At 37.0% G+C, this 20474-nt stretch overlaps 1 protein-coding gene across 2 annotated transcripts in view; it reads left to right on the top strand.

Moving 5' to 3' along the window:
* Window positions 1–20474, top strand: part of FGF14 (fibroblast growth factor 14) — a 548196-nt gene that overhangs the window by 169512 nt on the left and 358210 nt on the right. The gene's annotated exons all lie outside the window — the stretch shown is intronic.

Raw genomic sequence — 20474 nt, 5'->3', positions numbered from 1 at the left:
CTTCAGGTCAGGTGTGGGCTTTGTAGCCCTCTGTCCCTTGGTCCAGGGCCATTCTGATGTGGCCATAGCTCTAACTCTCCGTTACACTTGCTGGACAAATTGGAAGGAAATCAATTCCCGTTTGTGGTCTGTGTATTTTATTCCAGCAGGGCTCTTGCATTGAGGAGAAAAATGGGGATTTGACGAAAGACCTTCACGCTGGGATTGATTTCCTCCAGGAATCAATACCGCTCTTGCAGAGTTGGTCAAAGCTGGAGTTGACAAGGGTCCAAGAGGAGACCGTGCCACTAAAAAGTGGGAGACGTGAATGTCAGAAAGGACGTTGTTGAAACAGGGTCAGCATTTTGATCTCGAGGAGAGTTTTCTAAGCCATACTAAGTGCTAATTTGTAAACATTATTATTTATTCTGCAGTATTGAGCTCTTCATATTCATGATAGGGTTGGGCTGGTCCTGAACCTTATCCTTAGTCCTCCTGGTTTTCACAGCTTCCTCTAATGAGCATGGTTCTCCATCCCCACCAGCCCCAGGTCGCTTATTGTGGCACTTCATCTGAAGCTGTCCCAACTTGTAAGGCTTTGCAGGGACCTTGAACACGCTGGGACTGGTTGCATGTTGCTTTGTCTGCAGAGCTGTGTAAGGGAGATGGGGAATTGACTTTTGACTTATTTATGAATTATCTTTATTTTCCTAAGTCAATATTTTCTTTCATGCTTGCCACTATTCTAGGAACTTAAATTCTCATTTCAACACAAAGAGTAGGCTTTTATTTGATACTTGTTGATAGAAAGAAATGCTATTTCCTGAGCATTGAAATGTCTACTTACCTCATTTTAAGCAAATATTTCTTAATACGTAAAATAATTTTGGCTAGTAGTCAGTTGAGGTATTTATTGCACTGATGTTGGGCTTGGAAATTCTGTAAAGGTCTCCTGTGTCCTTTAGAACAGAAATGTCCTGCTAAGAAGGTGTTAAGAGTACTTTGTGTTTCTTCTCTGGGGAGAAATAGCAATAAAATGGTATTTGTTTGTTTGTTTTCTAATCTTAGAATTTAGTGCTTTAAAGTTGTCTTCAGAGACCAACACGTTTTCTCCTCTGGGAATTAGTGGTCGGCCCATGAAGTTTTTAAATTGGCATTGGATTAAGAATGTTTATAATTCAGTTTTGTATTGCTAATGCTAAAATGTTTTCTCTGTATGATGCAATAAAACCTTCCACATAACATTTTCTAATGCATCCAATTCTTTATATATGTTACCTCAACTCTGTTATGCAATCATGATTGTCCACATTTCTAAGATGAGGAATAGGTTATGAGGAGATTGAAGTGATTTTTTTTGAGGTCGCCCAGCTGACAGGTGGTGTAGCCCTAGCAGCTCATTTTGTCAGGTTCAATGGTTGTTTTCCTCAACTGCATCATACTTTCTCTCCAAGCTATGCTGAGAACCTAGAATGAGACATGTCATAGATTTCGGCTTCATATTGAAAGATTGACCTGATAGCACCTGAGAACACTTTGTATCTCCAAGTGATGTGAATACTTTTTTTCTCCTGTCAAGCTTGCATAGATTTTATGGTTTTTCTTCCTCCTACCACTTAACTTTATGCTCCATTTAGTCTCTTAGCTCCTTTCTGTAAATATTCTTCTGCTCAGCTCATCTTCTGTTGTGCTGAAGTTCACATATCTGGGCCTACGTGGAATCCACACCTCCATCTCTGACATTTGTTCCTCTCCTTCCAACTGTTTTAGGCACTTAAACATTACCATGTCAATTCAAACTCAAACCATGAATAAGAAGAGTGCTTTAAGAAGAGGAGGCATGTAGCTAAAATAATGTACATAGCCTCCTTATCCCTTTCTACTCAGCAATAGAAATTACCAACCAACATGTGTTGAGTACTGTATATATAACCCTGTGCTTGAAAAAGCAGAGTTTGAGATGATTAAAAAATTCACAGTTCACTTTTGAAAAGCTTATCTCAAGAATGATACAAAATGTTCTAATCAGAATTACATAAATGGTCTATAAATACACAAATGGTAGCATGGATGATAAATACGTTGCCGGCCACGGGGAAAGGGCTCAGAGCTAATAGAAATGTGTGGTGGTTTAATCTGGATGTTAGAATAAAATATAAAAGACTAGAAAGGCTTGATGCAGCCGTGGGGACTGGGAATGAGTTGTATTTGAGAACACTGGCTGTCTAGCAGAGTTCTTTTTACCTTTTCAGAGTTCTGAGCCAATGTGCCTGAGATACATGTTGCATTTATGTTTTATTTTTAAGAAGTACAAAGGAAAATTACAAGAGCAAAAGCAGTGCTAGCTTCTTCTTAAGATACTATTTTAAAAAGCTGAAACCAAGTCAGCAAATGTCAAGTACATGTGTTATATTACCAGTCTGTCTAACTCAACACTCAAGGGACGCTGATGCACCCAGGCGCACGGAGCAGGCTGACCCTGTCTGATGCCCTTTCCTGCTCTGGGATTCTGCAGCATTAGTTCTGTGCAGCTGGACCAGAGCAGTAGGAACAATTAATCTGTCAGTGTGCTTCATTGTTAATGCATTATAATTTGCTTATGAACCCAAAAGAAGTAAATAGTGAACATTTCAATTTAATTTTCCTAGAAGAGTGAATGGTGATATGCTTTTCCTTCCAAGAATGTGAGTGGTGAAATTCATTTTTGACCAAAAGAGTATATCTGTTTCCCAGTCCTTTATTTATAGGTGAGTTGTTCTTTCAGGACTTATGGGAACGTTTTAGGTTGATGTGTAAAAAGTCTTTCCTCACCAAATATGAACAAGGCACTCAAGAGCATATGTCTAAAACAGGCTTCTTCAACCTTGATGCTATTGATATTTTGGGCTAGATAATTTTTTTGGGGGGAGTGGCTCTCCTGTGCACTATAGGATGTGTAGTAGCATCTGTAGTCTCTACCCCTTACGCCATTAGCAGTCCCCAAATTGTGACTATCAGAAGTGTCATCACCAGTAGCCAAATATTCTCTGGGGGCAAGGAGGCAAGGATACTTCCAGTTGAGAGCCTCTTATGTAGAAGCCTAAACTGTAAATAATGAACTTATTAACAATGTGGAGTGAGGAGACCATTCCAGATGATTATCTGACTTCCAAAGGGAGTGCTGAAGGCTCGAACTAAATTACCTTCAGGGAGTGGGACTCTGAGGGTGAACTTACTTAACATCGTAACTGTTTTTGTCAAGTTTACTGTGTGATGACCAATTTGCTCCTATATTTCATGGAAGACTGAATCCATCTTGGGGTTACCCAATGATGTACCCCAAAAAGAAAAAGTAACATTTCTGAGGCTTCTGAATCTTAAATAGTGGGTCAAATCCTCACATTAAAAATAAAAACAAAGGGTATTAAGAAGTAAAAGTTTACAGTCATGGTGTATAAGGTACAGCATAAAGAACATAGTCAATAATATCATAATAACTGTATGGTGACAGATGGTTACTAGACTAATTATGGCGATCACTTCATAAGGTATATAAATGTCGAATCAGTGCATTGTATAGCTGAAACTAATATAACATTACATGTTAACTATTATTAAAATAAATTTTAAATATAATTAAAAAAGAATAAGACAATGAAATGACTCCCAACTTTGCCTCAAAATAAACAGACCCTTTTCTAATGATAGTATTTTATTATTTGATTATAAATAATTAGTGGCAAAGAAAGAGAATTAATCAGCAAATGGAGAAAATGGAAGTATCTTCCCAAGGAGACAATGATAGAACAATATTGCTGAGGATATTTAAGTCAAAATTTACAAGTTATTCAGTGTAGTTCAAGAGAGTGAAAGCAAAGATTAAGTAAAGGCTAAAGAGCATTCTGCGGTATGGATCCAATGTTTCTTTCACAACTGGTCAGTCATTTCAGAAGAGGGCCATTTTCTTTTATAGGACTTGACTCTTTAGTATGATCTGAAATCTCACCTGCAGGCTTTCTTAGGCAAAAAGGAGCATGAGTCTTCCCTCATTTCTGAGGCACGGCCATTTTAAACAATGTCTATTGGTACCAAAGACTGAAATCCCTTATAATTGTAGAGATGGGAAGAATAATGGCTATTCTTCATTAGTGCAGTCTAAGGAAGCTAGACTACCTGAAGATGTATTCTGTGCCTGGGTAGAGAGAGGAGATTTCTCTAAGATGCTTTGACATAATCATGCTTAGAATGATTCCATTTAAATTGTTGAGTCTACTTTTTCTAAATCATTAATGCCATCCTTCTAATTTATTGCTTTTTTTCTTAACATTGTCAATAACATTAACAATAAAATGTACAATATTTCAATGTTTCCTTAACATTGTCAATAACATTAACAATAAAATGTATAATATTTCCGGGTTTCTTAAGAACTTTTTCCTTTGGTCCTTGATTTCTTGGCTGCTACTCCAATATATTTTTTTATTATTAAATTTTTATTGAATTTATTGTGGTGACATTGGTTAATAAAATATAGGTTTCAAGTATACAATTCTATAATATATCATCTGATCAATGAGATAACAATGAGTTCAAGGTTAACAATGAAAAAGAAAAAAAAAATCAAAAGACTTCTTGAAAGAAATGAAAATGAAAACTTAACAATCCAAAACCTATGGGTCATTAGTGCTAAGAGGAAAATTCATAGCATTATAAGCCTACCTCAGGAAACAAGAAAAATCTCAAATGAACAATCTAATTTACATTTAAAGTTACTAGAAAAGAACAATAAAGCCCAAATAGAATAGAAGAAAATAATAAAAATTAAAAAGATAAACAGAATAGAGTCTACAAAAATATAAAAGATCAATGAAGCCAAGAGCTGGTTCTTTGAAAAAATAAAAAAGATGGACATATCTTTAATCTAATATATTCTTAACTTAAAAGACCTATAGATGGGCCTATTCACATACCCTTAAATCATCGTCTTGATATATATGCTCCAGAACATTTCTTTCATCTACTATTTAAATATTTTGATCCTATTCTCACCCTACCACTAGTTGGAGAAATGCAAAGTGCTTTGAAATCTACAAGTGAAAGTAATGGTCTAGGGGGAATAATGATATTTCCTAAGTACAAGGTTCTAAACACTTCCATGTATCAATTACTGCATTAACACATAGTACCCTTTAATTAAAAAGAACTAAAACTCCAGCCGAGACCGGTTTGGCTCAGTGGTAGAGTGTCGGTCTGCGGACTGAAAGGTCCCAGGTTCGATTCCGGTCAAGGGCATGTATCTTGGTTGTGGGCACATCCCCTGTCGGGGGTGTGCAAGATGCAGCTAGTCGATGTTTCTCTCTTATCGACTTTTCTAGCTCTCTATCTCTCTCCCTGTCTGTAAAATATCAATAAAATATATTTAAAAAAAAAAAAGAACTAGAACTCTGTTAGTATTTATGCTGTTTGTAAAAAAAAAAAAAAAAAAAAAAAAAAGATAATGGCAGTATTTCCTGGGCAGTTCACTTTATTTTGTACACTGATCCTTACACTGCAGAACAGACTGGGGGAACGCTGGTTGCAGGCATGAATTGCCAGGTAGCAGACTGCTTTCAAGCTCTTTTCTAAGAAATCTCCATCTTTGTCACTATTTCCTTCAAGGTGCTGAGTAATTTTAAAAGTGGCAGCTGCAACAATACATATAAAAAAACCTTGACTGCTGGCAGAATTCAGCTTACTTTTCTGTCCCTTTCGTTGAAAGCTACTGGTGTTTCGCACCATAGGGAGAAGAGGAATTTCAGACGTTATTTGGATTTAGTCTCAGCAGACTGCCTGGTTATAATGAAGACTCCTACCTGAGCAGAGCGTGCAAAAGCTTTGCTCTACAGCACCTAGTGCAAGGCCATTTTGATTAAATTACACTAATAGGTATGAGATACCCATACTTTTTTAGGGTACCAGCTCATTTTGAAGAGGAAGGTAGTTCCTCTCTTCCCCCCAATGATCAGTCTTGTAATTAGTTCTTGTTAACCTGATAAGGATGGCAGAATCATCCAGTTTTTCTTCATTCCATGAATATTTTCAAAACTGTGCTCAGAGTAACTCACTTGTAGCTATAAATTAGTCAAGAGAAAGGGAAGGAAAAGATGGCTTGTGATCTCAGGAAGCTTAGAGATCTGGTGATAGAGAAAGGTGCATGCTGAAATAACCTCAAATCAGGTGAAGAGTGTCACCCAGGGAGTGCATTGCTCTGGGGAATGGGGCAGTGGGTAGAGGGGTCCAAGCTCAAGGATGCTTTGAGCTCCCTTTGGTATGTTTCTGGGGTATTGCATTCCAGATTGATAGTGTGCAATGAATTTGCATGATGGTGGAGGTTGAGACTCTCCATTTGCTTCTGGCCTATATTAGAGGTTTAGGACAAATGTATGACATTAAATAAACACCACTAAATCTTTTGGAGGAGGCCTGAAATTGCTGAGAAGAAAGTCAGTGGAAACTATATGCAATAAAATGCATGAAAAGCTGACTCTATGAAAGGCTCATTATGGAACCCTTTAGGGGATTGGAATCGGGACTATCTTCTCATTCCTACAGATCCTCTAATAAAAGAAAATCTGTAAATAAAGGGGCTCTCACTGCTCTCTTAGAAAACATCTGAGCAATTGTGAAAGGGAAATTTAACTAAATCAGAACATTTGACTTAATTAATAAAATAGGAATTTAGACTTGAAATAGGTAAAATAGGACAAAATTATATGCACATTAAATTGAACTAAGAAACAGTATTAACACAAGTAAGTCTCAAAATTGAAGTCCTGTTTATGAAAATCAGTCTAAAATACACCCCTCACTGCTGGCCTCCTGAGATGCTTCTCTTCCAGGTCCTTGGCTTTGTTTGGTACATCACTCTGGGGTAAGAATAGAGTCCTAGGAAACACTGCCAATCTTAAACTCTTTTAGCATTAGAGTTTAAAAGAGGAATGACATTTCACTGAAAAATGCTTGAACAAAATTAAATTTTAAAGTGGACTTCTGAGGCATGCTATGTCTGGGCCCAGCAGGTATCTGACATGCCTGGGTTTGCTGTATCTAAGTGGCAAAAGAGGTGCTAAGCAGGGCACACTTGCTTGTGTGTGTGTGTGTGTGTGTGTGTGTGTATGTGTATATGTGTTTCTGGAAAAAAAATCTGATTAGTTTCAAAGTAAAATAATCTTGGGTGGAAGATAAAGGTATCATATTAACATAAAAATTCTGATTAGAATGTGGTAAATATGTAGGTTTGCAATAAATAGGCTAAGACATTTTAAAAAAATGTTTTATTAGGTAAGCCTGGGAGGCATGGTTAATCATGTGCACATTTAAAAAAATATATACTTTATTGATTTCAGAGAGGAAGGGAGAAATAAAAACATCAGTGATGAGAGAGAATCATTGATTGGCTGCCTCCTGCACGCCCCCTACTGGGGATCAAGCTTGCAATGCAGGCATGTGCCCTTGGCCAGAATCAAACCTAGACACTTCAGTCAGCAGGCTGATGCTCTATCCATTGAGCCATACCAGCTAGGGCATCACATGCACATTGTTTATATGTAATTTTTTTTGAGGAATAGATAAATGTAAGGATCTAAGAGACTTATCAGGGTATGTCATTAATTTACTCGTTCTCCTCATGAAGTTATTTCGGCCAGTATGTCTTTCCTGTTGGCAAAATAATAACTGATGTTTACATTGCTCACTTTTGCATTATAATCACAATTTTTTCTTTTTATTGAGATAAAGGTCTTAAACAGAGAGACAGAGATAGAGAAAGGAAAGAGAAGAAAAGAATGGGAAGAGAAGGAAGAAAAGGAGGGGAAGTGGGGAGAAGAAGAGAAAATAAAAGGAAGGAAGGACAATTAAAATAAAAGAAGAAAGGTAGCCAAGATGGGAGGTTGCATTTACCCAAAGTGAGATTACTTAGAGGGGTCTTAATTTCCATCCCAAGAAGTTCTCTGCCTTCGCAGGCAAGAGTTGTCTGACTACAATAAAAAGCACTAAATTGGGAGTACAGTGTGGTTGAGAAGCTGAGTATGATCGCTTTGGCTCAGCACAATGCACTATTTGGGCCTTATTGATTTTTTCCAGGTGGATTTTTCTCTACCTTGTAAAGCCCTCATTTTCCAGTGACAGTCTCCCCTAGATTGTTTTGAATGTAATCAATTTTTAATCCTTTTCTGTGCCGAGTAGGATTCCTAAGATGCTCCCTTGACATTAAATTAAACATGTTTCTGTTGGTAGTTCTGAGGTGCTACACGGGCAATAGTTTCAGGACCTTGGGGAAATGCACAGTTTATAATTATGAATAGTTAAGAGTCAGGAGGGACTTTAAAATAGATGCTCTTTAAAATCCTTTGCTTTCAAACTGCTCACCACAAAGAAAGGTTTGAAAATCTGTTATTGCACATTTTGCAATAAAAACTAAATTTTATATCATAGTTGCAAAATATGTAATTCTAATGTATGTTAAGTATTTTCATATTAAAAGTTAAGCCTTTTACCTGGCTGGCGAGGCTCAATGGTTGAACGTCATCCTATGAACCAAGAGGTAATGGTTTGATTCCTGGTCAGGTCACATGCCTGGGTTTCTGGCTTGATCTCCAGTGTAGGACATGCAGGATGCAACCAGTCAATTCTCTCTCATCATTGATGTTCCTACTTTCATCATTGATGTTCTCTCCCTTCCTCTTTGAAATCAATAAAAATATATATTTTTTAAAAGTTTAACATTTATTTTTTCAGAGTAATCATCATATTGGGAAACTAGTTATTTGTTAACTATCAATTTAAAAAGCACATGACAAGTTCTTTGACATATGGAAATTTTCCATATGTTTCTTTCTTTCTGGGACTCCTATTTCCATTTAACTTCCCTCACAGAACTTAAAATAATCTATTTATTCTTGAAAGTCTTTTATTAATCATCCTTTTATATCTCTTGTAATAAAAATATTTATATAAAAAGTTTTTTTGTATATTGGGTTCCCATAAGAATCATTGATCATAAAAATAAAATTTAGATTTGCTGATCATTAAACATGAACATTAAGTTACATTAAAATGCATGGGAATAAAATGTATGATCCTTTAAAAAAAGCTTAATTAGTTCATGTATCTTGGGTGAATATTACTATTGTTAGAATGAGAAAAGATTGAGTATAAATTCCATTTTAATTTTATAGTTTTAAGTGCTGAGAACACTTATTCATATAAGTGAGTTGATAAAAAAGATTTATCTATCTTTCCTCTCTTCCCTTTATTTAAAAATTGCTTATTCTCTCTTGTTTGATAGATGTGTGTTTTTCAATGACAGCATCCTCAATCTATCATAGGTCTTAAAGTTTGAATCAGTATTGCTATGATTTGAAATTTGACTTGATGGCGCTTACTACAATGAAAAATCTACTTTGTAGACAATGCTATACTATTCTTTTCAGATGCCTGTGTGAGGTTGGAAGTACCAATCCCAAGAAATGCTGGCAACATGGGCCAGTGATAGCTCACCACTGTACCTCTCACTGACAATTACCCTCAGCTACTGGGAACTGTTTGGCGCAAGGTTAAGCCTGCAGAGCTTCAGGCAGTGTCTGGCTGGTACAGAGGTGCAAAGCCTGGCTTCAGCTGGGGACAAAATTGCAGGGTCATCCTAGCTCCCGAGCTCCCAGTGGAATTGGCTGGAGGCTTCCAGAGCAACTATGTTGAGTCTTGATTTTCATTCTGCCCAGCTCTGCCCTTTTCACATCCTTGCAGGTGTATTCCCGAGGGCTTGAGCCCCATATGCCTTTCTCCCTCTGAATCTGTCCTCAGGGAAAACACCCATTCATTAACTTACACTTCAAAAAAATTGTGCTTCTACAGAAAGGAGAAAAAAATCACCCTATTTTGGGTCGGAATCATATAGTGAACTTATTTCACTAACTATGATTATATTTCCTGTTATCTTTTTTTTTTTTGGTGGTATTTGTGGTATTATATAGCTATGTTCAGTGAAAGATATTATTGAAAATGTGACCCACCTTCAAAAAGACTCTTCTTTATATTTTCCTAATGAGCCAAACAATATTTTGGCTATGCCTTTTAGATGATGCTTTTTCATTCTGGTGTGAGAGGTAGGGTAACATGCTCAAGTTTAATAATTTAATAATTCTCAAATTGAAAACACCTTAATATAAACTATGTTGTTGTTAAAGACATGGTCTTTAACAGGGAACATTTACACACATACACATATTCCTCAGCAGCATAGAGATGAGGGAAAAGCTAACCACAGTTCATGAATAATGCAGAATTTTGCTGTTATGCCATTTCCATCTGTTGTGTACATGATATTTATGATATTCTCAAGATAAACTGATAGGAATGTGTGCTCTGCTAATATGTATATTTTTAAAAGCCTTAATTACTGTTTTTATGGAAGAATGATGACATGTGCTCTGATGCCAGGGATATGAGAATTAGGAAACAAAACAGCAGCACAAACAGCACAGACACCTTTGAATAACCAGGGATTTTATTTTTAATACACAATATCTGATTTGGGTCTGTCCCATTGCAGGGTCTCAGAGTATTTGCCAGCACTGGCTTCTAGCTGCATATTATTGTAGATAACAAAGGAGAACATCTGAGAGAGGGCTCTCACCTTCCTCTGCCCACTTCCACCAGCACTGCTGCTCAAGGGCTGTGCATGGACTCAGCTGAATGAGAAAGGATTACTTTTTGTTGTTGTTGTTTTCCAAATGCTATTTTAACCTGGGAACTTACCTTGGAAACGAAAGTTTTAATGAAGTGAGAGTCCCAAGAGAAAACAACACAAAAACACATTTTTCTTTTTCATAAACCAAAAGCACAATCCCAAATGAAGAGTACGATGCCCCCTCTCCCAAGAAACTTTTTGTTAAATCTATAATCTGTATAGTTTTTATGATTCAGTGCTGTTAGTGGAAGGTAGTCCTGACTGAACAACCAGCTTCTTCTTTCACCGGGTAAGGAAAACCACGATTCACCATGTGGCTATGAGCAGGTCATTGGACCTCTTTGAAGGTCCCCATTGTAATTAGAAAAATGCAAGATTGGATTAGATGATTTTAAACATTCTTTCATCAAAAACATTTTTAAGAATATTATATATACTTGATTTAAAAATATATATATATTTGTATTGATTTTAGAGAGAGGAAGGGAGAGGGAGAGAGAGAAACATTAATGATGAGAAAGAATCATTGATCAACTGCCTCCTGCACACCCCCTACTGGAGATCGAGTCCAAAACCTGTGCATGTGCCCTGACGGGGAATCAAACCATGACCTCCTGGTTCATGAGTCAATGCTCAATCATGGAGCCACATGTGCTGGGCTATATACTTGATTTTCATCTGCAAATCATTCATTTGAGAGCCCTTCTAGGTCCACAAACACTATTTTTAATAAAAACTGGCTCTCCTTTCTTTCATAAGGAGCAGTGTTGTAAAAATTGTTAAAATGTCATTGCTACTTTTTTCAAGACCAAATGCTTTCCAAGTATTTTGATTTCTCTCTCTCTCTCTCTCTCTCTCTCTCTCTCTCTCTCTCTCTCTCTCTCTCTCTCTCTCTCTTTCTCTTTCTTTTTTAGGTGTGGAGTGGGGTGGTTAATGAATAACTTGAACTTGCCTCCATTTTGTGGATAATAGTTTCTATTGGTAATTTTTATTTTTGTGTGCCTTATTTCACATGCACCATCTTACTTAGTCCTTTCATCAATTCTGTATGGTTGCTATTAGAAATAGTTCCCATTTTATAGATGGGAAAAAAACCAAGATACATAGAGGTTAAATAACTCACTAGAGTTAACACACGTGCACTTGTGTGCACACATCCATACACATACACATACACCCTTGGCTCTTGCCCAAGACCTTCTCTCAATGTCTGCCTGCTCCATAAGCAGGAGGGAAAAGAGCTATTTGGTTACTGTCTTCATGAGGGCACTGGAGTCACTAGTCTGCAGAGAAGGCAAATACTTCCAATCTGATTTTGCATCATTTTTTTCTCTGAAGTACAAAATCAACCTACTATATTCCTATACTTTCTTGTGGCACACAGAGGTGGTGGAAGTGAGGGTTCTCAGTTCAAATGAGATGTTTGAGATGGTAGGCAGGGGAGTGAGGAGAGCAGAGAGCATGAACTAAGTGGGCTAAGAAAGAGCTGGTTTTGGGCAGCCATGAGGTAGTGTGACAGCTTGGCTGAAGCAAGTCAGAGGGATAGAGTGCCTAGCTACCTACCTTTCAGCTTTACCTCAGTCTTATGGAACCTGACTGAATTTGCAAGCTGAGTCATCATACTTTTGGCTATTGCTGCCCTGAATTTAATTTTCCCTGCTCTAATTGAAAAGTTTTAATAGGAGCACACTATAGAAATCCATGTTCTGCAAGACTGGAGAACTTACCCACTTACAGTACCTGGCTATGTGGTCTTTTCCACTGAGCATAGTTAAGCAAGTTGTTCTTGCAGAAGTCACTCATCTAATTAAATGAAAAGTGCACAGCAGGTAAAAATCCTAGCAGTTTTCAATTGCACTGTCAAACTTTAATGGGGGGGAAGGGAAAATGGTCTCACTGAGTTACATTGTATTTGCAAATTGGTATCAAAACTCTGTTAATTGGGAGAAAGAAAAAAAAAAGAAATTGCAACCTACTTCCACAGGAGAAAATTAGACTCCATGAAGTTCACTTAAAAGCAAAGTGGAAAAGTGTTTAAAATGAACTGTTTCAATAGAATTTTACTTTTTAAATAACAGCATCCCATATTTGATACTTCTAGATTCAAATTATAATAAATATAATTTAGTCCCACTAATGTTCTTACATTGGTCTCATTCTTTATTAAAAACAGTAAATTATGTTATGTATTTTCAAAGATTTAATAAGTGAATGTTACTAAACTTTAAATTGAATATACGAAAAGAGAGGGAATGACAGAGTTGCTTTGACATTTTCTCAAAATTATGCAAGATTTTATTTTTCCTTATAAAAACTATGCCAAAATTTTGCATTGCATACGTCATCCAATTTGGGATTTATAAGAATATATTTTAAAAAGCACACTATATTGTCACCACTCAGCCCTGGAGGAGCTACCTTACTATAGTAGCTGTTGATATGTTTTTGGAGGGTGCAAACTGATTTCTTATAGTATTTGCTCAAGCAAAGTATAGTTCAGAAGGCAGATCTGCCAGCAAAATAAAGGAAGATACATGCCCTATTATAATGTCAAAAGGAAGTAGAATTTGCCCCATGCTTTGGATTATTTTGGTCATAGCTCTTCATAAGTGTGCTGGAATAGGGTCTCCTATCTTACCTGTTCTATCTTAGTCTTGAACTCACTTAGGGAAATCCTCACCTTGTTGTTAGTTATCTATATGGAGATTGAAGGAATTTCAAGGGTGGGATGGGGTGGGGTAGGTGTGGTGTAACATTCCGGTCAGTACTGCTTTCACAGCTGTGATAAAGAGACCTGTGAATTCCTTTCCCCATTCTTTACCTCTCAAGGGATTTTGGACAAAGCATGGAAAAAAAAAAAAAAATCAGCATTTCAGTATTCTGATCCTAAACACTTGTGTTGCTGGTGGTCAGAGTAACAACATGAGCTTAGAAATGGAGATCTTGCCAAATTGTCCACAGCCTAAGGATAGCATGTCTGCAAATGGTTTTGTGGGTCTGCAATTAAAAGCGAAAAACAGTAAATCTAAAAACAGCAGGGTCAGATCTTTTTCCAAAATGAGTTTGCCTTCACTAGGGAGCTTTAAAGTCAGCAGTAGCCATATTGCTAGGATGAGAAAGTTTAATTCTGAAAAATAGCTGGAAATGATTTCCCCCCCCAATACAGCAGAGTATAGTCTGACATAAAAAGAATGGTTTCCCTGTAATATTAACAACAGACTAGTGATGATTCAAGAGGTCTTGTAATTGCTCCTCTGCCCTGTGGCTATCACCCTCGCTCTTCTCTGTTGCTCATCCCAGAACTCTATTATGGTATGAAGTATCATTTTGCTTTTTTTTGCGAATAACATTCCTGTTCTTTCAGGTGAACGAAAACAAGTGCTATCAACTTCAGCACTGCCCCTACTAGTCAATGTCTGCATACTTAGAGGCTCTTTGGACCAACTGAGTGTTACAGGGACCATGATAACTTACTCAATACACTGGCTTATGGGAGGCCTAGCTGTTCATGTTGTCTGTCACCAGTGACAGGAAGGGGGACATGCTACTCTTCAGTTTTTGATTTTTTCCTCTCTCTGGATATTTGTCCCCCAGTACATATTCTCTCCAGCTTCAGGATCTGTGCCAGCTTATTATTTTTAAAACATTTTCACCACTATCTTTTTGACTTTGTCATATTAATCATGCTTAATCATTCATCTTGGAACCTCTGGACCATCCAATATTTAGCATCCCTATAAACTCTTGCTCAAGAATCAGATGCATGTGTTTAAAAGAGATTTTGTGGTCTGCCCTGTAAAGGGTCAATAGAAGAATTAAGATCACTGTCTTGTGCCTCAGATAATTTTTTTTAGTCAAACTCTATTCTTAAGGAATTTGTAAATCTTGGTTTTTTTTTTTTTGGGGGGGGGAGGGTGTTGAAAAAGATGGTAGCTGCTTTTAGGGGGGTATAATTAGCTTATTTTCTTTTCCTGTGTGCTGATAGAGTTTACTAATCCATTAGGTATGTTTCTTATTCTAACCTTCTCTATGTTCTTGGTACTTGTCATATAGTAAGATCTTAATGTAGAGATGGATTCACAAGTTTCTAAATAATATTTACTAGCATGGAGAAATTGTTACCAGATCTTAAATTTCAGCATTTACATTTTAAACTTGATAAAGAAGACTTTTTTTTTTTTTTTTTTTAATGTGTGGTCTTCTCAATGTTGTTGTTTATACCTGCTCACAACTTCAAGTTGTCAGTGTTGTTGTTGTTTTTTTAATATATTTTATTGATTTTGTACAGAGAGGAAGGGAGAGAGACAGAGAGAAACATCGATGAGAGAGAGTCATCGATCAGCTGCCTCTTGCACACCCCCTACTGGGGATATGCCCACAACCAAGGTACATGCCCTTGACCGGAATCGAACCCGGGACCCTTCAGTCCCCAAGCCGACGCTCTATCCATTGAGCCAAACCGGTCTCAGCGTGTCAGTGTTGTTTTGAATTGCAGAGACACCATCCGAATGTAGTTGACACCCCAGCACTTGGTGCTTACCACTAACAGTGAGTATTTTCTCTGAATGTCATTGGTAAAACTTAAGGCAGATTTATCAAATAAAGCATTGGCAGAGCAGCCTGGTTGAGGAAAATATCTCCAGTGGTAATTAGGAATTTTGCATTTGCTGCAGAGCAGTTGGCTGGTCACTGATGTGTTTCTCTATCCTTTACATTTTTCTAATGTACAGTGTGGGAATAATGGATTTTCCTTATGGGTGTTGGAGAAATTCTTATTCTTTGCTGAGTATTCTTTATGTTGTATAGTACTGTGTTATAACCTGAGAAGGAAATCAATAAAAACTTGCTACTCTCTAGAAATACAAAATCTACCTGAGGAAATATATGCCAGTTAAGACACAGTAATGCTTTTACCTCTTCAGATAATTTTATAGTTTTTAAAGCTATTATATGTGAATACAAAATTACATGTGTATATATATATATATTGTGTATAAATATTATATAAGGATTAAATGAAGCATGCATGTATGAAATTATTTCTGTATAAACATTATTTATTTGTTTATATGTCTGTATATACATATATGTGTATTTGTGTAAAAGTTATTTAATCCTTATAGCAACTCTGTGAGAGTTAATGTCTCCACATCAGAGATGTAAACCCTGAGGCTACATGATATTAGGAAAAATTGCTAGTAAAACTAGAATTTCAGCACATGTCTCTGGATTCTAAGTTCTCTGGCCTTTCTATTGATGCATACATTCTTTTCTTAAACCAGTATAAGAACGAGTTCCCAAAACATAGTAAACAGAAAAGGCTTATGTGGAGAAAGTGGGGCATGAAAGAACCTTGGACGTTTCAGAAGGAAAGAGAACCTCAGACAGGGATAAGAGTGTGCAGTAAAGTTTAGAAGGTGACATATTGTGAAAGGAGAATTTTACTCAATGTTTTGAATGGAAGAGGTATGATCTGTTGTTTCCATACTTGGGGTCTGAACATGGAGGGTATGCAAGTTAGATTTTTTTCTGAAGCATTGGACTACATGAGTGACTATGACATAGTGTAGGGTGAAACCAACACTTAGGAAATTTAGGGGGGACTGTATGTGGAATGGAGCCAGAGAGGTGAGATATAGGACTTTTGCAGCAATGAGAAAAGGTGACTGAAAAAAAGGCTGGATAATAAGGACTCCTTTCACTCTTAATTTTGTGACCTGGACAAGTTGGTTTATCTTCCCCAAGTCATAATTGTTCCTGCTTGATTGGTTTGTTTTGAAGATAACTGAAATAGTCCACATAAAGCTAATCTCAACCCCATACCTAGCATTTAGTTAACATTCGTTAACTGTTAGATGTGTATTTGTAAAGAAAGAGAGAGGGGGGGATATTTATTGTTCTAATTTATGCATTCATTGGTTGGTTATTTTATTTATTGTTTAAAGTATTACAAATAGTAGTACATATGTTTTCTTTACCCCCCCTTCCCCAATTGACCATCCCCCAGCATCCCCTACCCCCCGGCGCATGCCCTTACCCACCTTGGTTGATTTCTGTATGTGCCTTGACCATGGGGATCAAACCTGCAACCTTGGCATATCGGGACAATGCTCTAACTGAGCAACCTGGCCAGAATAAGAGGTGAGATTTTTAAAAGATGACATATTGCACGAGAATGTTTGAATTCCTTCAAGGAACAATGCTCTATCAAACCAAGGCACTACATATAAGTACAACCAATGGACACAAAACTCTGGGGAGGGAGGGGATGTGTGGGAGGGAAGGAGGGGGGCAAGAAAAATCAATAAAATATATTTTAAAAAAATAAAAATAATTCATCAGAAAAACAAACAAACAAAAAACCCCCCAAAAAACCAAGGCACTAGACTATTTTTATTAATAAGCAACCAATACCTGCCTTCTCTGTGGACAATATCTATTTTCATTTCTATGGATTATTTCTCCCATGCTGCAATATTAGTGACTCATGAAAAAGATAATAAAACTAAGAACCACCTAGACATCTTACAGATCTTTAGAGATACGTTGAAGTAGGATAATGGTCTTTCATGTTTTCTAGCCAGTTCCTTCAGTTGAGATAAAAAGATATTTGTCACTCTTGCAACATTTAGACTTAGGAGAATCATTTTGGCCTTTATGGAGGTGACTTCAAATTAGAAGTTTTGCAAAGAAGTGCTTTCCTTTTGCTCAATGAAATCAACATTTAAGCCCTATGGGAAGGCTGAGGATATCTGTTAGGTGTGTCATCGACTGTACGAGGACAACATCAAATAGTAGGGAAGCTCCTCTCATCCTACAGGGTCAGGATTCTAATGATTTTATATATATATATATATATATATATATATATATATATATATTAAATATTTTAAGATATTATATTTTAAGATATTAATAAATATATTAAATATATTTAAAGATTTTAAATATATATATATAAAATCAATTATATATATATATATATATATATATATATATATATATATATATTATTGATTTTTTTTTTACAGAGAGAAAGGGAGAGGAATAGAGAGTAAAAAACATCAGTGAGAGAGAACTTCCTGCACATTTGCTACTGGGGATGTGCCCACAACCAAGGTACCTGCCCTTGACCAGAATCGAACCTGGGACCCTTCAGTCCGCAGGCCGGCACTCTATCCACTGAGCCAAATCGGTTAGGGAAGGATTTTAATGATTTTTAAAGAACTCACTGTGACAGATTTTCCTCTCAATATTTAAATGACAGTCAATTCCAGGAGCAATATTTTAAAAGTCCAAAAGGATATAGAATTTGTGGGGTGGAGTAGAAATCTCCTCTGGTCTTCAGAGGGAGGAACTGAAATTACCACTCCCAGCTACATTTTCCAGTTCATTCTCCTATGGCTTCCCAAAGGCAATTTGAGGAATAGGCAGCTGCCAATAAAATATAATGTCAGTGAAAGCAGAAAGACTCACATACCTGAAACATCCTCTCTTCGAATTGTTAACAATGACTAGGTCACCCTCTCCAGAAGAAATGCATGTGTTATATTTTGTGTTTATGTTGTAAGCGCAGGAGAAGCAGAGTCTATGCTCAGTAGTGGACTTCTTTTTCAGAGTAACCCCCTACATGACCCAACCAGAGGCCGATTATGGGCTGTCCTCCACCTCAGCAATCTGAGCACTCCATTGTTTGGATAGCGTTGCCCTGCAGAAAAGGATCTTTTTTCTTTCCTAGATCTTTTTTGCTTGAATTTAAGTTTCTTCACAATTGACTCATTCCCCCCTTCCCCCTTCCTGCCCTTGCTCCCTCCTGTGAGCTGTTCTAGGTAAAAACAGCAAATGAGTTTAACATTTGCAGCCAGTGGCCTCCGGCCACTGGCTGCAAATGTGAAACTCATTTGCTGCCAGTGGCCGGAGGCCACAAGACCAGGACACTTAATATGATACGGTTAGCTTTGCTTCAAATTAAAATTGGAACCAGTAAGGTCTTAATTCTCTTGTCTAGACAATTGTCACGGCTGTAAATTACCATCATCGTAGCCACTGAATGATTTATAATGATCTTACCAAAACATTACTTGCCAATCTCATAAACTTTCTGAACATGTTATTTAGTTTATCATAATTAATCTAGTAAGAGACAACATATGCATCCTGCTTCCTCTCTCCAAAGTGACATTTGTGGATTCAATTCTTTTCTCATTGTTAATACTTCACTGTGAACTCACTGCTGATCTAATTCCATTCTCTGTCTGTCTGCAACAAATTTAATCAGAGAAATCATTATCCAAATGTGATGTTCTCCTTTCTGTGTGAGACAGTAGCCTTTGTATAGTCTTAGTGCTGTTCCTCTTATTTGATTAACAGCTGTTTACACATATTTTGTTCAGGGTAGGGATGGTAGTATAATGTATAAGCTACTAATAATTGTGTGCAGAATGAATTTAAATGAACTCTTTTCAAACAAGAACTTGAAGAGTTCAGTGGTTAGGAGATATACTTGAACCTAAAGGACTGTGTTAAAGTATATAAGCACAGTCTTTAAACCCATCTGAGTAACAAACCAGGCTACTTTAGAAGTAACTAATTATATAGTTTCTAGAGACCGGTGCATGAATTTGTGCGTGGGTAGGGTCCCATTCAACCTGGGCTGATTGGCCGGCCAGGGGAAAGGGCTGCAGGAAGTTGGATGTGGGAGCGCACTGACCACCAGGGGCAGCTCCTGCATTGAGCATCTGCCCCCTGGTGGTCAATGCACATCATAGTGACTGGTCAACCAGTTTTTCTGACATTCGGTCACTTAGGCTTTTATATATAGAGAGAAGCTCAGCTAATATCTAAACTGCCCATGCCATGCTTGTGTGTGTATGTGTGGAGGGTACAGGAGATTAAGATAGTAGAGAGGGAGAGCAGATGACAAAAGGCATCAAGAAAACATCTGAAATCCTGGTTACAGGACTTCAGTTACTCTAGTCATCTGAAAGGAATGTTCTTGTCCTTTCTGCCTGAGCAATTCGGGGTCATCCTTTGTGTTGGCCCTCTTCCTTTACTAAAGCTCTCTCCATTGACACTTCTGTTATTAGATGGCTACTATTTGTCCACTTGTCTGTTTGTATCAGAAAAATGTGATCTCAGCAAGGACATTATCCCTGCTGATGGCCAGGAAACCAAAGGATCTGAGATTGAATTCTATTTTTTGCTGCTTTTTTCCCTGTTGGGGTAATTTTCTGCAGGTTTCCTAGTCACCATAAACTTGATTTTCTTTCTGAAAGTCAGGGGTAAAAATAGTATCTGCTTTTTTAGGATTTTTGTGAAGGTTATCTAATTTTAACTATGATCATTACTATTATTATTTCATATTTATGTTCCTAAAATCATTATATAACACATTTTTTCCCAACAAAACAAATTACTTATTTTTCTTTTTATCAATCAATCTTTCAGTTCCTCCCAATTTTTTTAGTAATGTATAAATTACATACCATAAAATTCACCCTTTTAAAATAATTCAATTCAGTGGCATTTACTATATTCAGAGTTATACAGACATCGTAATTCCATACAATTTTTGTCATTCCAAAAAATAAATCCTTTTGCATTAGCAATCACTCTTTGTTCCTTTGTTTCCATGCCCCCCCCCACCCCCCCAAGCCCATGTCAACCATGAATACTACCTTCTGCATTTACCTACAGTGGACATTGCATGTTAATGGAATCATGCAATATGTGATATTTTCTGTTTGTTTTCTTCCACTTAGCATAATGTTTTCAGGTTCATCCATATTGT

Source organism: Pipistrellus kuhlii, unplaced genomic scaffold (assembly GCF_014108245.1).
Source record: "Pipistrellus kuhlii isolate mPipKuh1 unplaced genomic scaffold, mPipKuh1.p scaffold_m20_p_3, whole genome shotgun sequence".
In the NCBI taxonomy this organism is placed as follows: Eukaryota; Metazoa; Chordata; class Mammalia; order Chiroptera; family Vespertilionidae; genus Pipistrellus; species Pipistrellus kuhlii.
The sequence above is the reverse complement of the archived record's forward strand: the minus strand, read 5'-3'. Positions and strand labels throughout refer to the sequence as shown.